Source organism: Phoca vitulina, unplaced genomic scaffold, assembly GCF_004348235.1.
Source record: "Phoca vitulina isolate PV1807 unplaced genomic scaffold, GSC_HSeal_1.0 scaffold1, whole genome shotgun sequence".
In the NCBI taxonomy this organism is placed as follows: Eukaryota; Metazoa; Chordata; class Mammalia; order Carnivora; family Phocidae; genus Phoca; species Phoca vitulina.
Window position 1 is genome coordinate 76,050,193 of NW_022589704.1, and position 23,885 is coordinate 76,074,077.

The following is a 23,885-nucleotide window of genomic DNA, read 5'->3' on the forward strand; positions in this document are numbered from 1 at the left end:
CAAATAAAGTGGAAATGTCCATCAATAACGAACTGAATGAATACACTGTGGAATGGTCACACATTGGAGCACTGCAGCTGTGAAAATGAAGAAGGAATCTCTCCTCAGATCTATGCAGTGATGCCCAGTTTATACTATAGTGTAATAAAAAAGGTAGAAAAAGTTTTTCTATTTATCTAAGTAAAGGGACAATAAAAATACACGCACACACTAAAAATGGAAGGATTAAAAAGCAGAAGTATAAACCACAAAAATGTTTGGTAGGGAGAAAAAAACAGTGAAAGACACAGGAGTAGAAACTAGATTTTCCTGAATTTATCTTGTTTTTATACAATTGACTTTGGAACCACATAAATATTATATGTAATTCTAAAGATAAATCAATTTTATAGTAAAAGACAATTCCTTAAAAGTTTAAAATAAATTTAGCTTTTCAATTGATGGTATAACTACACATAAAGCAATTATTTAGTTGTATATTCCTAGAGATAACTTGCTTTAAGAATGGTTTTAAAAAAAGAAACCTTTAGGGGCGCCTGGGTGGCTCAGTTCTTGGGCGTCTGCCTTCGGCTCAGGTCATGATCCCAGGGTTCTGGGATCGAGCCCCACATCGGGCTCATTGCTCGGCGGGAAGTCTGCTTCTCCCTCTCCCACTCCCCCTGCTTGTGTTCCCTCTCTCACTGTGTCTCTCTCTGGCAAATAAATAAATAAAATCTTTTTTAAAAAAAAAAGAAACCTTTAAATTATTTCTAATAATCATAATATAGGTGGTAGTGCTAATATTATTCTCCAACCATTTCTGTGAATTGTAAAGAAAATGAGTATGCAAGTGTTTTACAGAATGATGTTTTTGACATGGGAAAAGAGAGATACAGATTTTTAAAAAATACATTTCCTAACATGACTATCTGAAGAAGCCTACACACAATGACCAGCCCTGTAGTAATTAACACCACACCACCCAGAACATAATCTCTTAATATTTCCACCAAAAAAACAAAACAAAACACAAAACAGAGCTCTTTGGAGAGAAGGCGGAGTTCAGGTCTTGGCAAGAAAATGTTCACGACTAAAATGACTTAGAAACCAACTTGATGAAGCTCCCATTGGCCAAAGACAAGAAAATTTGAGCATCAGTAAGAAGATTGTAGCAAACTGAAATGTTTAAATTCATTAGTTATGAACTAGTGATTCTCAAAAAGATCTTTTTAGTCACCTTCAAAAGATGTTAGGAAAGGGATTATTCCTATTTTGAATTATTTTGAAAAATTATTTTGAAAAATTTTGAAAAATGATAAGTTGAAAGAATGCATTATTTACTTCAGAGTAGATAAGTATATTTCAGAGTAGCCTATCGTTAATGTAGTACTATTTATTTTTACAGAAGTATCCCAGCAAATAAAGAAATGGCAAAATAGAATACCACCAGTTTATAATCAAGTAAATGGATTTAGATAATGATTACCAACCACTGCTGACATCACAAAACAAAAACTCCTAATATAAGTATTTAATACCACAAACAATTCTAGATAAAATATTTAAACCTGAATCTGATCAAGCCTCTAGATATAATCATCAATTTTCAGCAATATAGGAAGAAAAGAAACATGGTAAAGAATATACTATGGGATAAAATCAGCAAAGTCCATCCTATGAAAATCCAAAGTCATATGACCCAGCTTCTTTAAAAAATTAAATGGGGGGGGGGTGAATTCGAAGGAAGCAACCTATGGATTAAAAGAGATTTAAACAACATGCCAGTCAATTACACTGCACTGGTCCTATTCAGAACCTTTAGCAAACTAACCTTAAATTGTACACAACTGGGGAAATTCAATCATTAACTGGATAATTAATATTAAAGAACTGTTAAATTTTTGGACAGTAATGCAATTATTTTGTTTTTAAAATAAGCGTTCATCTTTGTAAAAGACATACTGAAATATTCACAGAAACTGATAGGAGGTCTATAATTTTCTTCATCTGGGGGGGTGGGGTATAGATCAAACAAAATTGACCATGAGTTGGTAAGAGTGAAGCTTAGTGGCAGATTATGAGTGATCATTTTATTATTCTTTCTACATTTGCGTGTTTGACATTGTGCATATTAACAAGCTGAAGAAGAAAAATCTACACAGCTTTCACTGGTTTTATTTTCAAGATTTATTCTTTTCCTCTGCTGCACCATTAACTCCCAGCTGGTTTGTAGAATGTTAAAAATAATTAACATTTTTTCCTTTTATTATTAATTTTATTGTCCTGGAAATAATATACATATTGAACATCTATTTTTGTGCTAAATGCAGTGGAAACCACAAACGAGGAGGAGCCGCTATTCCTTTCACTGAAAACGTTGAAACTTATTAAGAAAAATATATATAAACCTCTTAGGAAATTGATCAATGACCTTATAAAATAAGTCCTCATTTTTGCGTAGCACATTGTATTTCAAAATGTGTGACCCACTTATGATCTATATCATATTATATATTAGGAGTACTGTGAATTAAATGAGAACGTATACAAAGCACTCAGCTTCGTGCCTTGCATATAAGAAGTGCTCAGTAAATGGTGATTATAAAACCACCAACCCTTAGTCCAGGAATCTCATTACTAAAACATTCTACAGTATTACAATGAAAATGTAAGAAAGAGAAGGAGGCACAATAGAGGAGAATAGAGAAAACGGTTGTGCTGTTTAAGCCACAGAGAACCTAGAAGTTCTAAACTGGGGTTTTATGCAAAGGGTAGATAAGGACTGCAGGAGAAGGCATCACTGACCAGGGATATTACAAGAGTTGAGGTACAGAGACCAGTTATAGCAAATCGTATTTAATGCAGTTACAAACTGAAGTAAAGAAGAGATGAAACTGGAGAGGTGGACTGGGGGGAGAAAAGGGAAGGAGGACATGCCTTGCGGGACACATTCAGAATCTGAAGATGAGTATTTTAGAGAGAAGTGCTTCTTCCTTACTTCTGAGTTATTCTTCAATGTGAATCAAGCATGCACAGCATTTAACCCCTGGTTTCTCTTAACTCTGTTCTTTTTGGAGGAAGACTGGCTTGTATGGCAGTAAGTTTAAGAATTGAGAATGCCCTGTACAGCTCTCCCCTTTATTTCCCCTCTCCTCTTGGTAAGCCACCTGCAGAGACACATAGGATCTTGTATTCCTCATAGAGGGTCTGCCCTTGTCCCACACTCCTCAGGGGAGGCTAGGGCCCACTTGGCATTCACACAAATCTACGCCTCTAAAATTAGCCTTTAGCAGTGAGGACAATGAGGTTTGGCCTTCATCTACCATCCCTTTGTCTTATTTAACATTTTGGTCAGGACTTGGGTTGAGAGGAGGATGCTAATGATTGAACCAACTCAAAGACTTCATTAATAATATAAGCAATAGAAACACACGAACAGTCCTTCAACAGAGGGGATTAAAAAGCTGTAATTCTCTCAGCCATTTTGTGTAGAAAAAGCAGAGATAAGAGCTAATTAATCTAGTTATAGGAAACAAAGATTGGAACTACACATTTCTATCTTCTAAGACAGAGGCCAGCAAACATTCTGTACAAGTGCAGATAAAAATATTTTAGGCTTTCTGGACTACACCTGATTTTTGTTGTATGTTAAATTTAACCCTTTGAAAAGGTAAAAGCTATTCTTGGCTTCTGGGCTGCACAAAAAAAAAAGAAAAAATCTGACTGAGCCAGATTTGGCCTGTGAGCCATGGTTTGTTCAACTTTAGTCAGGGGATAATTCCTTGGAATAAGGGATTATGTCCTTACAAAAATTATTAACTAAATTCCAATAAACAAAGATCCAATTTATGTCAATCAATGAAGTGAATTAGTTAAAACTATTCTGGGGCTCTGGCCCCTACTTAGTAATAGAATCAGGCTTTCAGATATTGCTTAAAAGGCCCCTATACATAACACACACACACACACACACACACACACACACACACACACACTTCCATACAACCACATTGGTTATTGATCAACATATGCAGTAATTTTGGAGGTTGCATGTGTGTAAATGCTCTACTAGGAAAGCCTCACTGTTCTCATTGACTAACACTAACCATCACCTTATGTGGTATTATGCTACCAGAGAATCTTAGTAGTATCTGTTGGTACAAATTAAGAGTAAAGACACTAAATGCCATATAAGAAATGGGGATGCAGAGGGGGGCGCCTGGGTGGCTCAGTTGGTTAAGCATCTGCCTTCGGCTCAGGTCATGATCCCAGAGTCCTGGGGTCGAGTCCCACATCGGGTTCCTTGCTCAGCAAGAGAGTCTGCTTCTCCCTCTCCCTTCCTCTCTGCTTGTGTGCTCTCTAAATAAATAAATAAATACTTTTAAAAAAAGATGGACATATTAAAAAAAAAGAAAAAAAGAAATGGGGATGCAGAAAGGCATAAACATCATAGGATTTCTTCTGCCAACAGTGTCCTTAGTACAGATAAAACTGTCTTATATTAAGCTGGATATGAAACCTTCAACTCCTTATATTTGCATTCACATAAACTTTAAAAGTAGTCTCTGTTCCTGCCCAACTATAGATATGGCATCAGTAAGAAGTTTGAGATACCAAAGAACCAAAGCAAACATGTCCAGAGGGAGGAATTTTTTTAACTACAGTCTTTCTAAGGGACTTGCACCCCCAAAATTGGATGTTTAACTGCAGTTATTTATGATTTATGAGTGTCAAAATACCTATGGGCTAAATGCAATAATTTTAGCCTTTTTAAGCTTCATCTCATAACTCATATTTGAAGAAACTGAATTTCACATAACCTTTAAAATTTACCCTTGAGCTAAGACCAAGATTAGAGATATTTCAGATTGAAGAAAGCAAAGTGTTGAGAAGGTCGAGAGGAATGAACAAAGGAGGTTTCTAATACAAAGCTATTGTAATCTTAATATGTACAGATGCATGTATGTAGTTTCTCTAGGGGATGCAAAGCACTTTGCTGAGAAAAGCTCCTTAGAACTTCTAGTGACTCCATGTGTATTATAGGGCACAAAGAACATCTTTTGTTTTTAATAGACTATTTTTATAGCAATTTTAGGTTTATAGGAAAATTAAGTACAGAGAATTCCCATATACCTCCTTTCCTCCCCTAAAACAGTTTCCTCTATTATTAACATTTTGCATTAATGTGGGACGTTTGTTATAACTGATGAACACTGATAATTACTAACCAAAATCCATAGCTTACATTAGTGCTCACTCCGTGTTTTATCGTTCTATGGATTTTGAGAGATAAGGTATCCACATTTCCATATAATACAGAATAGTTTCACTGCCCTAAAAATGCTCTGTGCTCCACCTATTCATCCCACTCCTTCCTCCCAGTAGATCCCTAACAACCACTGACCTTTTTACAGTATCTATACTTCTGCATTTTCCAGGGGGCTGTATAGTTGGAATCCTACAGTAGGCAGCCTTTTCAGGCTGGCTTCTTTCACTTAGCAATATGCATTTAAGGTTCCTCCAGGTCTCTTTGTGATTGATAGCTCATTTCTTTTTAGCACCAGCTATTTAAGACAGAAAGAAGAAATTCTCCAAAAAATTTAAGGTCTTACCAAAAGACATTTACTGAAGGATATTAAATAGTTTTAAGTAAATAGGTGAGCTTACCAGTAGGGTAAACATTTTCCTGCCAAAAGTTGTTTTCACAGGTTCTTCGTACAAGATACAATTGTGCTAGACAGAATTTCCAAATATAATGGGATTCAAAAAATAAAAAATGGCAGGAATATACTTACTACACATTGTCTCTCACTCCAGATTAACATCCACGTCAGGTGCCACCAGAATAGAGAGAGGTAAAGGAGATAAATGTACCTTCCTATCTTCAGAAAGGTATCCATTTGCAAATAGGTACAAATGGACTCAGAAAAAGGGAAAAGAATCCATTTTTCAATTAAGTCTGTGCCATTGTAGGACACCTATCTTCTTATAAAAGAGCCTCACTTTGTACAGCTCGTATCTCAGCAAATAATGACGGAACGAGCACAAGACACTAGTCCCTATTCTGACCCTTACTAGCTCTGATTTCAACAAGTCACTTTTCCTCTGCGAGCTTCTGCACCTTCATCGGTAGCATGGAGAAAATTGTGCTGCCCCTCCTGACTCTAAGCTATTGTGAAGATCAAAGGAGATGGGAGATGAATACAGGAGGTAAAGGTGATGCTTGGAGAAACACTGCTAAACCTCTAAAAGGTTTACTCTGTTGCCATAGTGATAATAATGCTGATGATGTTATTTGATCACCTCCCCACCCCAACCCCTTTACCACCCCTACCCCTCTCTTACGCCCAGACACTCATCCCAGGTATGATGGTGTCAGGGAGGACATCATAAAGGAACCTGCTTAAGTAGGAAAACAAGAGACCCTGTAAACCAGAAAGTAAGTAACTCTCATAGGAAAGGACAGTAAGTTATGCCTCAAAAAAGGAAGTGTCAAAACCTTTCTAAAAGGAAAAGTGTTGTGGTTGCAATGTACAAACCAGGGGTGAACCACTAGGCTTCCGAGGTAGCAGACCAGCCTGAAAGGCAGAACACACCTCCTGGTGGTTACAAAGCACAGAGGTGGCACAACCTAAAAGCCTACAGGACACTTTCGCTGCAGCAAGAGAAAGGGGGGGCATCCTGGCTGAATGCTGACGTGTAATGAAACCTGATTTCTTCCTACAGCTCTAGCTGCAGAATTGCACTGCCCTAACTGGCTGAACAGAGACACAGCTGTTCCAAGCACAAGTTTCCAGACTCACATAATCCAAGACAGTCACGGACAAATCAAAACCTTAAATTCAGGAGAGCGCCCAACAGGCTCCAAGCACACCAAAGTGGAGTAGTTCGCCTCATCTTGGTACGTGTTGGCACCCAAAATATATAACTTTATCTCCAAATGCCTATGTAACCAAACCAAATACTGAATGTCAACACGGGCAGTCTACAAGTGGCTTCTAAAACAAAGGTAGGAGCTCTAGTCCCAATGTTAAGGAGTTCACACTTGAATAAGCCATCTGCATTCCAAACACAGAAATGATGGAGTCTTACAGAGGCGGAAAAGGCAAATATATAAAACCTAGATAAACATCTCTTTCTAGTGGAAATTGAACAAAAAACACAAAGCAGTAAAAAGAACCGAGGCCTTGAACCTACTGAGTTCTGGCAGGCAGAAGCTGCTGGAGGTTCGGCCCCCATCATTTGAGAGTTAAAAGCACTCCCTGTGAAAAGGGGAACTGCAGCCCAGCCGGTGTGAAGAGTGGAGTCTGAGGTGCCATAGAAACCCAGTCCTCAGAAAGGTAGCTAAATCAAACTGTTACCAACCACCACCTGGGGTTGTAGTTTCAAACAAGCTGCAGGACGAGGAGGGCGAGAGGTCACAGACAGAATCTAAAGATCGGGAAATGAATCAAGCCACCCACTGGCTCTGCGACTAGATCTGAAACAGCCTATCACATGGGACAAGAGCCCTCAGAACAATAAAAATCTGACCTAGCCTGGAGATTCAGGGAAAAGGAAAAGTGAGAGGCGGGTAAACAAAACTGCCCATACAAAGTAAAACCATACACAACATCAAAACATAGGGACATGAACTCACTGCACAATTAATTTTACAAAATAGTCTGATGAAGGCTTTAAACTTAGTATCCTTGGGATGTTCAAAAAGATAAAGAAAAAATTCCCATTTTGAAAATGGAAATTATAATAAAATAGGGGAAAACAAAGTACAGAAGGAAATGAAAAAATATTTTTAAAAAGAAAAATATGGTCATTGAAAATAGTAATAGACACGATACTGTTAAGGAGGGCCCGTGATCAATGAAACAGACATCTAGAGAGTTGCAAGACAGAAATGAGTCATTTACCGGAATGCATCATGAAAGCGCACTCAAGAGATACCAAACTCCAAAATAGATATTTCAGAAAAAGAGAATGGAAACTGTGGAGAGGCAATCTCCAAAGAGAGAGTAAAGGAGAAATTATCTGAATCAAAGAGTATGCCATTCAAAATTGTGCTTCAAGAACCCACCCAGAGAAAAGTAAAACCACATCTAGACCCACCACAATGGAATTTCAGAATACCAGGGAAAAAGAGAAAAGCTACAAGCAACCTGTGCAAAAGGCATAGTTAACCTACAAAGGAAAGGACATATAATAATAAACTAAGTTATATAAAATAGTGGAATTACCCTCCAACCCTAAAACTCCAAAGATTAGCCTCACACTAATGTCGATGGGGAATCAATCTGAGACTATCCCATTCACCCAGGGATACGAGAAGGGGACTAAAGTCGTCCCAGATTGGTTGTGCCCCCCATATCCCAGCGGGAAGGAACACACACTCTCAAGTTAGGCCCCAGGACGCTCACAGATTAAGTTCAAATAAATACGAACTCACGATTAGAGTTTGTCAAACCCACAAGAAAACAAATCACATGGTAAGGTGTCAGCAAAAATAAGAAACAATCACCAAATACTTTCTGTATATTTACATGATCAGAGTAAAAATTACAAAATATGTACAAAATATTTACAAAATAAAAGATGTAGCCACAAAAATGAGTTATCAATGTCAAAAGTGACCAGGAAGATTTGAAAAAGAACCCAGTCAAATGTTTTAGAAACTAGTTTTACCTTACTGTTTAAACCAAAAACACCATGAATGATGTAAACAGCAGAATTCATGAACTAGAGGACAAATGTGAAGAAATTACCCATATATGGCTTGGAGATAAAAGCTGATGGGAACTAGGGAAGGAAATTTAAGAAACGAGCAGTATAGGATGAGAAGTTTTAATTCAAGTTCAGAAGGACATGCAGGAGCTTCACTCACAGGACCAGAGGTCTGTCTTATCGGATTTACTTGTGAACCTTTGAGCCATTTTCTACTGAGCCCTTCAACCAAAAGTTTAAATTTCTTGCCTGTAAAGCCTTGCTTTCCCACCCATCTCATCTGCCTGCCTTTTAAAGTAATTGTCCAGACCCATGAATTACATGATTTGTTGCACATTCTCTCCTTTTTTGCTATCTCTTAGAGAGCTGGCCCCAGAATATGTCATGAATTCATCTTGTTGGGAAATAGGACAGCTGAATAGGTCTCTCATTATACCAGTTCCACTAGGCAGAAAGGAAAAATAAGGGGGGAAGGGAGTTAAGTGGGGGAGGATGGTCGCTCATAACAAAGGCCAGGCGAACAATATCCTAAGCAGATGAAACAAAAACGTAGGTCTCTTAAAAATAAGAGATCCAGTAAGGGGGGAAAAGAGTGTAAATTGGGGAAGAAGACTACAGAATATGGATTTTTAAGCAGTGGGGGGGGGGGGGCAGTAAAAACTCTTACAAGGAAATATAAAAATGTAACAGCTAAACGTAACTGGCTCCATGGAAAATAAAATTTGAGCTGTGAAAGTCTAAATTGAGAACTTCTCTTATAATGTGTAAGAAAAGATTTTTAAAAACACCCAGACCACAGAGGGACAACATAACAACTATGCAAAGGGGCATTAAAGATAGGAACAGAGGAATGCTCAAAGAAAACTTTCTTCGTTGAAAAAAAATGAAATCAAGTATACAAATTAGGAGGACTCACCATTTTTCAGACAAAATCAATCTGGGTCTCACTGGGCCAAAATTAAAGAACCTGCAGGCTGTGTTCCTTTCTGGAGGCTCTAGGGGAAAATCTGTTTCCTTGCCTCTTTCAGCTTCTAGAGACCACCTGCATTCCTTGGTTTGCTCTCCTTCCCACCCTTCCCTCATCCCCAAAACCAACTGGGCAGACTAAGTTCTCACTCCCTACCACATCACTCTGACTCTTCTGCCTCTGCCTTCCTCTTTTAAGAACGCTTGTGATGATATTGGGTCCACCTGAATCATCCAGAACAATCTCCCTATTGTAAGGTCACCTAATTAGCAACCTTCTATCTGCAACATAAATTGCCCTTTGCCATGCAAAGTAACATAGTCCCCAGGTTCCAGGGATTAGGAAGTGGACAGTTTGGGGGTGGGGGGATTATTTTGCCTACCTAATAGAGCCTCCTGATAGAGTTTGCTTAATTATGTTTCGGAATCTGTAAGGATACCATACCTGATCTAATTTAGCTGGTGCTCTCCTAAACTTCTGAGCCATTTTTTAAATTAACTTATTTTTTAAGATTTTATTTATTGATTTGAGAGAGAGAGAGAGTGCACAGGTGAGGGGGACGGGCAGAGGGAGAAGGAGAGGCAGACTTCCCACTGCAGGGATCCCAATTCCATATGGGCCTCGATCCCAGGTACTGGGATCATGACCTGAGCTGAAGGCTGACGATTAACCGAATGAGCCACCCAGGTGCTCTGGAGCCACTTTCTACTTAGTCCTTAAACATCCAGCTCAAAATTCTTCTGTACTATGAAACCTTTTCTGCTACCTCCACAGTCCTATCTCCCCCTTAAACTATGATCTAGACTAAAAATATTCATGGAATTTCTGGAACAATAATTCTTTAATTTACTGTGTTACTTTTATAGTTTTGTTTAATGTGTATTTTTACCCCATCAAAAGCTTTCATCTCTATGGGGAAAAAAAAAATTGTTTACAAAGCACTTACAATGATATGAGTAAATTATTATAAAATGGCATGAAGCTTTAAAAAAAAATAGAAAGCAAAACTGAATATACAGTATCATCTAATCCTTGAAGGAAATGTAGGGAAATACGACTGGAATATGGAAATTACCATATAATAATGTAATTGAGGTGTTTATCTCTTTTTATGATGCTTATTTTTTCTGTGTTCTGCACTGTGGCAGATGCAGCCCATACCCTTTCTGCCCACCTCTGAGTTCACCTGCAGCTGCAGAGGACAATTCCCAAGCTGCTGGCAAATCCCAACCTCAAGGCCTGTGACTCTCAAATTCTCTGCCCAGGGGGTTTTCTCAGTCTTCTTTAGAGTTTGTTTAACCTACACACAAAACCTCCTATTTTCTCAGTCTTCTTTGAAGCTTGCTTATCTTATACACAAAAGCTCCTAGAAAGGCCAGGGAATCAGTGATGAGCAACTCATAACAAATGAGGGATAAGAGTTGGGGATAAATTCCCCCTTCCTTGCCCCATAGCATGTGTGAGGCACAATCTACACAATTCCCAAAAGGGTCCCCACTGTGTTGAACTCCAGTTGCCCATAATGGCAAACCATCCATTTGTGCACACTTCATTGGTTTTTCACTCCTCCCTGTTTCCCTTTCTCTGTTTCATTACTTTTGCTTCTTGGGATCACTTTCTATATAAACCACCAGCTGTAGGAAAATAGCTCAGTTGTAACACCCAGTCTTGCAGATATCTGCATAGGCAAAGGCTTAAACGGCCTTGCCAGAGTCTTGGTAAAACACTTCCTGTTCCATCTGAAACATGACTGAAACATATCAGTCAGGAGCTGATATGAGGCCATCTCCCACTGGCCTCCCCACTGACAATTACAGGATGATTTCTCACCATCTCCCAAATTCTGATGAGGTCTAGGACCTTCTGCCTTGGCCGCATCAGAATAGAGCCGCAGAATATGAAACCCCTGGTGTAGCAATCTAGTCTTGATCTAAACTCATGTTGCAGTCTTCTGGGTCCTTTTGCTTCTGTGTGTGTGACAAGGATGGCTGGCCCCTTTAACTTATTCTTCATTTTGTTGTAAGTAATCAACTGTGTAATCTAAAAGTGGCTCAGTCTATTTTTACCATTTGAATTATCACACCTTGGCTTTGCCCTCTTTTGTATGTGTGAGCTGGACACCCATCCCCAAGTACTTGTCTCAGGGTCTGCATGTGGAGGAACTGAAACTAAGATAGACATATATCACTTTTATAATTGGTCACCATATGATCTTTTTTAAAAAATCTGGATATAAATACATCATACTATATGAATTTGAATTTGTAAATAGTGTATGTGAATGTGTGAAAGCAAATAAGGCCATAAGGAAAAATCTCCAAAATGTAAATGATAATTATATCTAGGAAGAGGGCTTTTATTTTTGTCTCTCTACTTTTCATAGTTTCTAAACTTTGCATCATGAGCATTACTACTTTTACAATTTTTTAAACTATTTTTTTAATTGGGAAGAATATTTGAAATATAGATGGCAAGCACTTTTATCCTTTACATATAGATGTTTTTACATATCACCATGTAAAATGCAGATGTTCTAAAATAAAAGTGGACAAAGGACATGAACAAGCTAATGACAAAAGAAATACAGATGTTAATGAACATGTGCAAGGCAGTTCAACCTTAAACCATCATTAATCAAATAGACAAAAATTATAATGAGGTGCCATTGTTCACTGTTAACCCGGCAAATTTAAATGATAATATCCAATGTTAGCATGGGTGCAGCGGAATAGGCATATACTATTGTTAGGAGTATAAGCTGATCCAAATTCCTGGAGGCATTTTACAAAACTTTACAAATGTTCAATTTCTTAACATGGGTGATACCCCTCAAAAGAACTCTCCTCTGGGAAAAGCAAAGATACTCACCAAAAGTTCTGCGCAAAAGTGTTATTTCTAAGTGATGGGATTTTTATGCATGATTTTTATGTTCATTTTCATACTTTTCTGTAGTTTTCAAATATTTCCACAAATATGTAGAGCCATAAATAAGCAGAAAAACAAAGTGAAAATTATTTTCTATTTTAAAAGATAAAACATGAACCAAAAATTAAATTCCACAAGAGAGGCACCACCCTTTTGCTTTTCCTACTTTCAAGCCATTAAAGCGTGCAAGGATGATGTGAGTGAACTAATTTGTCACAGCAGGCCACGTACAGAGAGAAAATAGAATTCCCTATTTGTTTCTCCACCTTGACATAGAATCAACATGGTTTTTCTCTAAAATCTAAAGGTAGAATGACTTGGCCACAGAAATGAACCAAAGGCAATTTTCTATCTCCCTGGATCTTAGTACTCAGTTAATTTTCAGATGTCACCTACAGACATTTTCTGCATTAACAACCTTCCTTTCCATTGCTAGAACACAGAATGGATATAGCCAGTTACTACAAGAAATAGATTCACACATACTTCCTTCTTCACACAATGGATGTTAACATTGAAGCTATGATGAGGAGAAAAATAAGGATGTTTTCTTCTCAGAACACGATAGCTTTGACTTTAATTTAAGAGCTAGAACATTTTAATGTCAACTCCTTTCATTTGATGATCAGGCCTTTCTTGTTCTTGTGAATACATACTTAGATATTTTGAATTAATGTTAAGATACTCACATCCTGGAACAAGAAGGGACTTTCTTGTATTTGCCAATAAGAAAAAATAATCTTACCGTGTCTTAATCAAATCAGCAATTTCTCACACTTTAAAGTGCCACATTTCATCAAATAGAAGATGGCATCACTTGTTAAGATCTGTCATTACTTTAGAATCCATGGAAAAATACTGCAAAGTAAACTATGAGAAAGTGCGTATCTCAATTATAAGATGCACACCAAATCCTGAGAGGTTCAGTGAGGGGGAGGGGAGTGTATCTGAGAACCAAAGTATGCAGAGTTTGGATGTTTCAGCCACAGACTGGGGGCAGTTCTTGTTCATTTAATTAAGTTTCTGCATTCTTATTTCTGAAAGGAACTGACAAGTTTATAAGCATATTCAAAGCTTAACCACTCAAAGATGAGCTGAAGAAAGGGAGACTTAAGCTCCGTACCATGGTACATTGCCTCTGAGCAGTGATGGGCTGTAGCCAGCCTCAAGCCAGAATAAGCAAGCAGGTTGTTAATGAATTGTCAAGACTCATGTGATTTGGTTGTTACAGCCAACTAATAAAAAGAAAATTATGTTACCTTGAATTAAATATATTCTATTAAAAACAAGGGTAAAACTCAAAAAGCATCACCTCCTAATTATTTTACTACATTTTACTATTATCTATGCTCTCAAGATTATTTATGTCCAATGTATCTGAATAGCTGAAATACTATGTAGTGGTGATCCATAGAACATCTCTTTCCAATTGTGCATTCAGTGATGTCACAGTGGTAGCTTGAGATCGGCCAAAGGAGGGAGTATTTACACCATGGAAATCAGCAAATATTACAAATCAGGGCTTTGTCCCTCCCTAGAAAGCCTATTGTTAAACATTCACCAGCACACCGTGGTGTACAATAACAAAAAAGTTTAGCTCTAAGATGGAAACTCTAGCTACATGTTATACATATTACACATCAATTTATATGTATACAGATGAAAGCAGTGGATCATAGAAAGAATAGGAGGCAGGATGCTAAAAAGAAAAAGCAAAATCTTAACACAGAGCTTAAAACAAATTGAAAAGCTTTTATATATATATATGTATATATATACACACACATAAGATACATGTATGTAAATACATGTACATAGTGTGTGTGTGTGTGTGTATATATATATATATATATATATATGTAAGTATATAAAAGATTTATATTACCTGAATTATTCAGGGGGAAGGAAAGGTTACTTGAGTTTTCAGCAATCAGATTTCAGGATTCAAACGTCTGAATGACCTTCTTACCTTGACTGCTTAATAAAATGAAGAATGCTACACATTGCAATTTCTTACCATATGGAACCTCTAATTTGAGTGGGATTACCATTTATCCATAGTTTCCCACTAAATGAGAGACAATATTACTATCATTTTTCAATGACAACAACCTGGCATGAATTTGACTACATAATGTTGCCCTCAGAATGACCCTCCTCATCTACAGACCAGTGAAATCCAAATGGGTCAAATAAAATTTGTATGTTGAACAACGATGACTGAAGCAACAATCTTTTATAATTTTCTATCATTTTGTGAAGAATGATATTAAATTATTTCTGTATAAAATAGTAAAAACAAAACAACAAGAACAAAAACCCATGATCTCATGTCAAAGACTGCAATGTACTGTCCTTTGCCTCCTATCTGAGGACTCAGGTAACCCGAGGAGGTTTATTTATGAGAATTCATGTAAATCCCATTAGGCTCTTCTTAATACCCGCTGGCACTTTAGAGAGAATATATTTTATTTTATTTGCATTTACCTAATACAATTTGATAGTCTCATATTGTATAATTTCATTTCACGCAGTTCATTTTTTAAGGGAAATGAATTTCTTGCAGCTTTTCTACAAAAGAAACCCTATTGAACCATACCCAAATAACTCGCACAGAACTGGTTGCCATGGCTAATAGGAATGTTGAAAAATCTGATTTCCAACCTGGATTTATAACACTAGATTTTTGATCATATGAATTAATGAAGCCAGTGCAGCCTCCAACTTGTATCCAAGGCACTGAAGACAAATCCTCCTTTTTCATAGTTTTGTTCTAAGTGAACACTTAGAACTAAACTGTTAAAAAATTAGAGCTCTCAGTGTTACCTATGTTGACTCAGTCTTTGCTCCCTAATGCAATGCTACTTTCTCCTCCTTAATGGAACTCAAGTTGTCACTAGGGATTACCGCTGACCCTAGAGTCATTAAACACTGGGTTCATTAGCGTGAACAAAGAGAAATAAAAGTGGATAGAGTATGGCCCCTTCAGGAAATGTCAGCAAGCCCTTCCATATTGGGACAAAGGTTCACGGCAAGGTTGGAGGAGAGAATGAGAGGAGATAAACCTAGAAAGCTACATTGGGACAAGACCATGAAGGGTCATATGTTGTGATAAGTTTGGCATTTTCTTGTAATGCAACCAAGAGTCACCAAATGTTATTTTTTAAATAGAGCACAATTTTTAAAATGCTTTGTAAGCATCAGTTTGGCGACTGAGCGAAAATGTGTTAAAGTTGCTTGGATAAAGGATACCAATGTCTTAAGACACAACTGCAATAATCTAATTGAGAGAAAAGGAACTTGCTCTGTGAAATAGACTTCAAGAATCACTGCATGGACACTCCTGTTTTCCATTTAAAAAGTCCAGTCATACTAGTGATAATACAGGAGCTTTACTGAGGCTTTATAGTTTCTATCTCACTGCTTCCCTACCTCATGCTCCTCTAGGAACTTCTCTCTGCCCCCACACACCTCTTCAGGATGCAAAGCTGGTGCTCCCTCCCCATCTCAAGTATTCATTTCTTGGTAAGCAGCCCAGTCAAGCCAGTCTGCCCTTTCTAGTCCCTGGAATTCTGGAGAATAACATTTTCTCCATTTTATGACACATATACCTGCATTTCTCCTCTCTAGGTATAACTACTAAAAGCTGTTTTAAACCTTTTCTTCAGTTTTTGGCAAATTTTGTGGACTTAAAAAATACATTCTTCTCTTTCCTACATATATGATGTTCAAATGTAGAACCCCGAGAAAATAGTAAAAGTGTTTCTCTTCACCTACTAGTGGTGACAGGGAGCATGCAGGGGAATCCCACTGTAGAGAAATTTTTCAGATTTATGTTTTGAAGAGTTTTCTAAAGCACTATATTCGAGATAATGAGGAAACAGGGATTCAAGGGAAAAGAAATAGTGTTTTTATAAGAGATCAGATTTCCTTCTGACTCTTTATTGGAACTTTATATTGGAGTTAGAGAGAAAATGAATTAATGCAAAAGAATCGCAATCTTATTGGAGTAGGTGACATTTAAAGGGAATGGTTTTCAATCTTGTTAATATCCCCATCACATCAAAGCAATACCCAAACCTATCATCAGCAGTAACAATAGCTCATTATAGCAATACTTCTTATTTGGGGAGGGTGATCTAGCTCTGGTTGGGGTGGGTGGTTCACATCCCAATCTAGAGGCAGAAGGGGAAATTAATAGATGTGTGCATTTTTAAAAAGCTTCCATGTGAAGCTGATATCTTTCCATGAACACCCACCATCCCACCCATCTCCACCCCTACCAGAAATAGTCTCCCCACCCCTTGCCTTGAGTTAGTGTCTGTTTCAAGTCTGGTCCACGAGAAGTAGATCTAAGACCCAAGGCTCCTAGCAGGTAGTTACCATTAGGTGGGTAGGTATTGCATCAATTTTGTCAAATAGTTCAAAAAGCTCATGAGCAGTTTATGGAAAGCAAGATATAAGCATTCTCTGCCACTCAATTTTGATTTTCAAATGTACTTCTTTATTAAGTATAAGCACTGAATATTATAATGGATGGGAATCTCTCTTCCATATACCTAGGTATGCAGGAAATACGACTATATTTCTTTAACTTTACCTAATCTCATTTGGCCCCAATCTCGGTCAGTTTGGAGGTCTCCCCTCCCCCTTTGTTTATGTCCTGTGGTGGGGAGAGGAGTTAGAGAGCATCCACTAATGAATATTTTTCAAACTGTGTGTTTTAATCTATGACATCAATTTAGTAGATCACACCAGATGCTTTTAAATGAGTAGAATAGAATTTAAAGAAAACATAAGCCAGCATCACAAATACTGTTTTATGAACATTTTGTGTGTCCTGGAAGACAATGTAAAACGTCTTTCTTATTGTAGACCAAAATCGGTCATGGGCCAAAACTGTTGGAAAACACTGCATTAGACATTGATGTGACCGCTGTGTCTCCCCACATGAGGCCCAAACATTGCTGGCATCTTCCATAAACGATCCACAAGGTCTCTGCAGTACCAGTTACTTTCAGGCTTCATAGTGGGAGGCACAGAAACTTGTGGCCACTCTCCCATGCTCCTTGAGAACAGCAGAGAGCTTTCTGAGGGTTAGGAAGTCCTCTCTGCCTAGACATGCCACACAGATATTTCTATTCTGCATGCCCTGAGTTCTTAGGTATTCAGGAGTGCTCCCCTTCATAACCTGTTGTCTTCCTGGGCTTCACTCCTGAAGTTAAGGCTTCAGTTGCCACCGATCTTGAATGCCGAAAGCTATCTGGGGGCCTCCCTTCCGACCCCAGAGAGCAGGGCACAGGCCCGCTTATCAGGGAGATACTCTTAGAACTCACATTCTGCCTGCAGGCTCTCAGACTGTCTTTGCCTCCCAGTGTGTGAGATTTTTATCTAGTCTGGGAGAAGAAAAACTGTCTTTAGTGGTATTTTTTCACAGCTGTTGTTCATAGCATAACTGCATGCCCCAAGTGCTTCAAGGCTCTGGCTTCTTAAGCCAATACAAATGCCCAGGTTCCTCAAACTCAACAGCATTTTTCTCTCAAAACCATTGTTTCTCCCCTGCATTTATAAGCCTATTTTTAAAGCTAAAAGCTAAGAATTGACAGATTTTTCCATTCTTCTGCTATAACAACCTTTCTCTAAGGCAATGGATACCTGAGTCCTATGTTTTAGCTTCAGTAGGAAACAGGCTGCGGGGTAAAGAGGAATTACCAGACATGAATAACATTTCAAGTACTATTTCAACACTATTCCTAATTATCAAATAGTATAATAGTTAAGGAAAAATTCAAAGATGTGTATGTTGTGTGTTTGATACTTTCACACTGGTGTTGTGGTTACAAAATACTGTTTAATCAAATCCTACTTTTATTCAAAGATTGAATGGAAGAATTCTTTTAAACTTCCCTTGAAAGATTACATAATAATTGTTAAAAAAAAACCTTTGAGTACATCTACGCCCATTGATTAGTAAAGCATTAAAATTTTTTGCAGTGACTTGGGTTCTCATTCAATGTTAAGCTATGCAAATTTGATATGATGCAAAATAAGATGATACTAAATTGTTGCCTCAGGTACAAAATTTGGAAAAAAAGAATTGTTTAAACCTCTCCAGCTTGTGAAAGCTCACCAAAAATCTTAGGATTTGAGAGCTGGCAAGCCAACTTTACTGTAAATGAGGTGGATTCTCTTGCCAAAGAGATAACCCTTTCATGTGAACTGTAAATACCTCCCCAGTCTTTCTTCTGTAGTGCCACCTAGGTTACCTTTGTGTACTTGCATCAGAATGTACAGGAAATTTTGTGCCACTATTTTCATGCACTATTATCACACTTAAATTTTTTCCTAACATGTAAAATATGCTGTATATTATTGATCAAGTGATGGGGCTGGTATTAGTGTAGGAAAACACCAAAATCAATAGTTTTGGAAAGAAGATGTGGTCAAAGACCATGAAGAGGACCAATCAATTTGCATGACACCTTGTACTGATAAAAGAAGTTGTAGATTTATTCAGGCTTATGGAAAACTTAGTCTTGAATTATATGAGTCTTGAATTATAGGTGGCCTTCTGAACAGCATCTTTTGCATAAAATGCAAATGCCTGGTACTTAGCTAGTCATAACTGTGGGAATAAGTACTTCCGAGTTGCGAATTATTCTGATGATTGTTCTTTTCCTCAAACTAGTATCAAAGTGATTCAAATCACACCTTTAGCTCCATCCTTTTCAAACTGCATTCCTGCCAACATGATCTATCAGGAGTTGGGAAAGTGATTGCAGCTATTGAATGCACCCCTACGTTGTCTCTGAGATGCCTGTGACTGGTTTTCTGTGCCATTTAGAAGGATGATACATAACAGCTTTGTGAAGGCACTTTTCCCACTGGAAAATTTGTTAAACACCTATCAGTCGCTGCCCTGTTTTCTTGATATATGCTTACAGAGTCTTACCACAACTTTATAAGTTAGACATTTGTATCAGTCAAGTTCCAACCAAGAAAAGAGAAACCTTTCTAAGAATTTAAAACAATGGTAATTTTAATACAGGGATGAGGATGGGGAGAGGGATCAGGAGGCAGCCAGCAGTTAGAAAGAGCAGAAATTATAACCGGCTAAGAGCCAGAGGGAAGAAAGGAGTGGATTATGGAAATCTTGGGTCTTAGCTATCCTGGCGAAAGCTGGACTCAGGGTAGGGCTGTGCAGGCATCATGCAGTCAGAGAATAAACAGTGCCAGAAATGCAGCAAGGTAGAGAAAAAGGAGGAGAAATGCTCAGGCATCTCCCTTCTTCCTGAGCCCCAATCTGCCAGTGCTTCCCTTTGGCCTAACCTAGGACAGAAACCCAGGGAAAGCATCCTGGTGAGGGAGCAGAAGTTAGCTCCCTCACCAAATAGAGAGAAGGCCAAGGTGGGGAAGGAATCTTAGAGTAAGCACCAGAACAGCATGACCTCCCACTTCTCTTCACATGGGGAAACCAAGCCACTTCTAGTCAATAGCTGAACTCTCCGCATGTGAACTGAACTTTGCATTCAGTTCCTTCCATGATGATAATTACAGATAATCTCAGAAGACAGTTTTCTGGAAGAGTGTGGAGCTACAAATCTCACCTACACAAAAATACAATCTTAAAAATAAACATAAGTATGATTTTAAATCTTTTTTACAGATCTATATAGACTTTTTTTAATCCTACAAGACTCAGATGTTCTAAAATGTTCTAAATGTTCTGAAATGTAGTTTAAGATACCTAGTCTAGCAATATAATAAATTCAGTGTAATTTCTTCCTCTTGAATAAAACCATCTACCACTTGGTATGAAACTGCAGCAGGGACAATGAGCATAATAAATCTTAATTACATTAACCTTTTTAGTCAGTCATCGATAGGTGACTTCAGTCTCAAAATTTCTGGATTGATTTTTATATGGTTTATAAATATAATTCTTAAAGGGCCTAAGGTAATACAAATTCATTTCCTGCTTTTAAATTATCAATATTCTAATTATATATTTTTTTCTGACATTTCCTCTGTGCCATTAACATGACTAAACCTGTTGGAATTCAAGAAGCATGTAAATAACTTTCCTTAGGTAATTGACAATCTCAGCCACTGTACAAATCAATTTCACTAATCTTCAGCAAACTATAAATTAAGAAGTGAGGCCACAACAAGCTTATTAATTCCTTGCCAACAATTTTCTCTAATATGCTACTTCTATTCCATAAATTTAAATGTTTTCACTGTGTCCTCTAAAACTCATACTTAATTATTAACAAACTTCCCCATGACGTCAACTTCTTTACTAAATGTTGCCTTGTCTCCTAAGAGAAAACTAACTCTCCCTAGAGAACTTCACTACCCCTGTCGGTCTTCCAAAGGAAGCCATTCCTTCTCCATCACCCCATCCACTTTGTGGTCTGAATCAAGGCATTTCTAGCTCCGCACTGCTGCTCATATACAACTTCCACATTCTCTTTTGCAAGCCTATCCTCCTTTAAGGTTCACTCAGGTCATTGGCTGTATGATCCTACACTCCAGTTTATCAGTGGGAACTACCAAGTTCATAGCTAGTACACAGCTAGCTCACTGCCATCACCTTAACTTCTTCCACCAACCTAGCTATCTTCAACATCCATGGGGAGAACAGTCTCTGCAATCTCAGTACCCTGGCTCCTCCTCTTCAATGACCTTCTTCACTCCACTTCAGCCATCTACTCCCATGGCCACCCAGAAATCCATCATCACTTGGAACTGCTCTATTCTTGACATCATAAATCTAGATTTTCTATTCTCTAACTAAAATATCTTACTTTTCTGGCTTGTTCATTCATTTGGCCCCAATACACTAGTGCTCCCAATACATTAGGATCTGTAGTTCTCAACTTTTTATTTGTCTGGATCTTTCTCTCTTATCTTTCCTCCCAATCCTATACATACAGACATATATGGAGATATATATATATATATATACATATATATATATATATATATCCCAACATTTCAATGACCCCCTTCTTCTCCCTTACCTCACTATTCTTCTATAATTCTAGCCCAGGAGAACACCAACCCTAGGTGAACCCCAGTGTCTTGCCTTCTCTGCACATGTACTTGGGCAATTAGGATTTGCTGTATAAAATCACAAAAATTGGTAGATTTGTATCACTATAAATTTAAGATCACCAACTTCATCTGGAAGTTCAGCATTATCCCAAAATACCATTATGTATCCTTAATCAAGTCTCTGCCCTGTTTAACATTATCACTATTTAAACACTATTTTAAGTTTAATACCAAACATCAGATGTATTGCTTTGTTGCTTCCCCACCTGCTCTCAACAGATGACCTTTCCTTCAACTTCATGGAAATAAGAAAAGTGAAAAAGAGTGCAGCTCCTTCATGCCCAGCCTATGGCTTCCCATTTAGCTTTTCTTCTTCCCCTCCTCCCCCTTCCTCTCATTACTACATGTTTTAGGCCAGTGGTTCTCAAAGGTTCGTTCCCAAATAAGCAACATCAGGGCACTTGATAGAAATCCAAATTCTCTGGCCCCACTTTAGGCCTGCTGAATCAGAAATTCTCAGAGGAGACCCAGTGATTTATATTTTAACAAATCCTCCAGGTGATTCTAATGCATGCTCAAGTTTGAGAACAACTAACTTACACTAGTCCTTCTCTCTGTGCTCTGGATCTCACCCAAAACCATGTTCTTGGGTTTGGAGAAATAGCACCAACAACCCCCCCACCTGCACTCCCAACCACCTCATCTAATACCTGGTTATTTCAATGGACTCTTAACTCCTCTCTCTACTTCAGTCTTTTCCTCCTGCAACCAATTCTCCACCTTGTGACAAGTGTGATCCTTTGGGGGCATAAATTTGTTGGTGTCATTCTATATCTTAAAACCTGTCAAAGTTTTCCCTTCACCATTAGCACACTATCCAATCTTTCAAGCTGTCTTATAGGCCTTTCAAGTTCTGGAGTCTGTCTCCCCAGCTTCATCCTGTACAATCCATCTCCTTGAATTTTAATATGCTAGGCATCCTGGAATTCTTTTGTGCCTTTCATGCCATGTCCTTTCTGGTCTTTGGTCATTTATGGATGTTGATTCCTCATCTTGGATCATTCTTCCTGCACACTGTTTCTTCTGGCTAAGTCTGGTTGTCCTTCATGTCCCAAGTCAGAACATACTTCATTGAAGAATCCTAGCCTGGCCTTCAGACTAGAAGGAATTTTATTCCTATATGCTTTCTTAGCTCCACGTTCATCTCCAATCATGATTTTCACCTTTTTCTAGTGCCTGTTGTCTGTGCTAGACTAAAAGCTATTTGAAGGCCAGAAACTATGTTCACCTCATTCATGCTGCATACTTTGAACCCAGCATAATACCTATGTCTGGCATAAGGTAGGTACTCGATAAATATCTACTGAATGAATAAATAAATGCATGAATTCCAAAATGTATGCTGTGTTTTAGGTCTTCATTTTCACTTCCCCTTAAAATATCCTTCCTGCTAAATGCCCTTCTTTTTTTTATTCCTCCATAACTTCTTTCATTATTCTTTGAAATTAAAGTCCTAGATCTGTGGTTGTCATTCTGTGTGCCAAGGTACCCCAGAATGCCTTAGCAAACTCACAGGGTGCCATGAGATATTTCCAATTGTCAGTGGAAGCATAGCAACACCTGTCAGATACTGTGCAAAGTACTAGATGGAGACAGTTTGAAGCTTTAACATTAGATAACCACATTTCTTCAAAAAAAAATGTCATATCTTTGTAAATCTGAGTTTTCAGCAGTGCCTTTGATAAAACAGAAGTATCACATGGAAATTAATATGGTACAGAAACTAGGGTAGAAGTGTCCAATTTGTTTTTTTAATAAAGATTTTTATTTATTTATTGAGAGAGAGAGAATGATAGAGAGAGAGCATGAGAGGGAGGAGGGTCACAGGGAGAAGCAGACTCCCTGCTGAGCAGGGAGCCCAATGCGGGACTTGATCCTTGGGATTCTAGGATCATGACCTGAGTCGAAGGCAGTCGCTTAACCAACTGAGCCACCCAGGCGCCCCTAGATGTGTCCAATTTGATTTAAACTTTGAGAAGATGTACAGCACCCAACAGGCACTAAGTTATTAGGACATAAATACTCTTTAAGTTGTTTGGACCTAATTACTTAATAAGCAAAACTGTTAAGTATTTCCTTTGGCCCAGAGGTACTATGCAAAACTTACCAGGACACTAAAGGAGCTGAGAAGGTTTGCGAGCCTCTGTCCTAGTCAATTGTGAATTTTCCTTTATGTGGC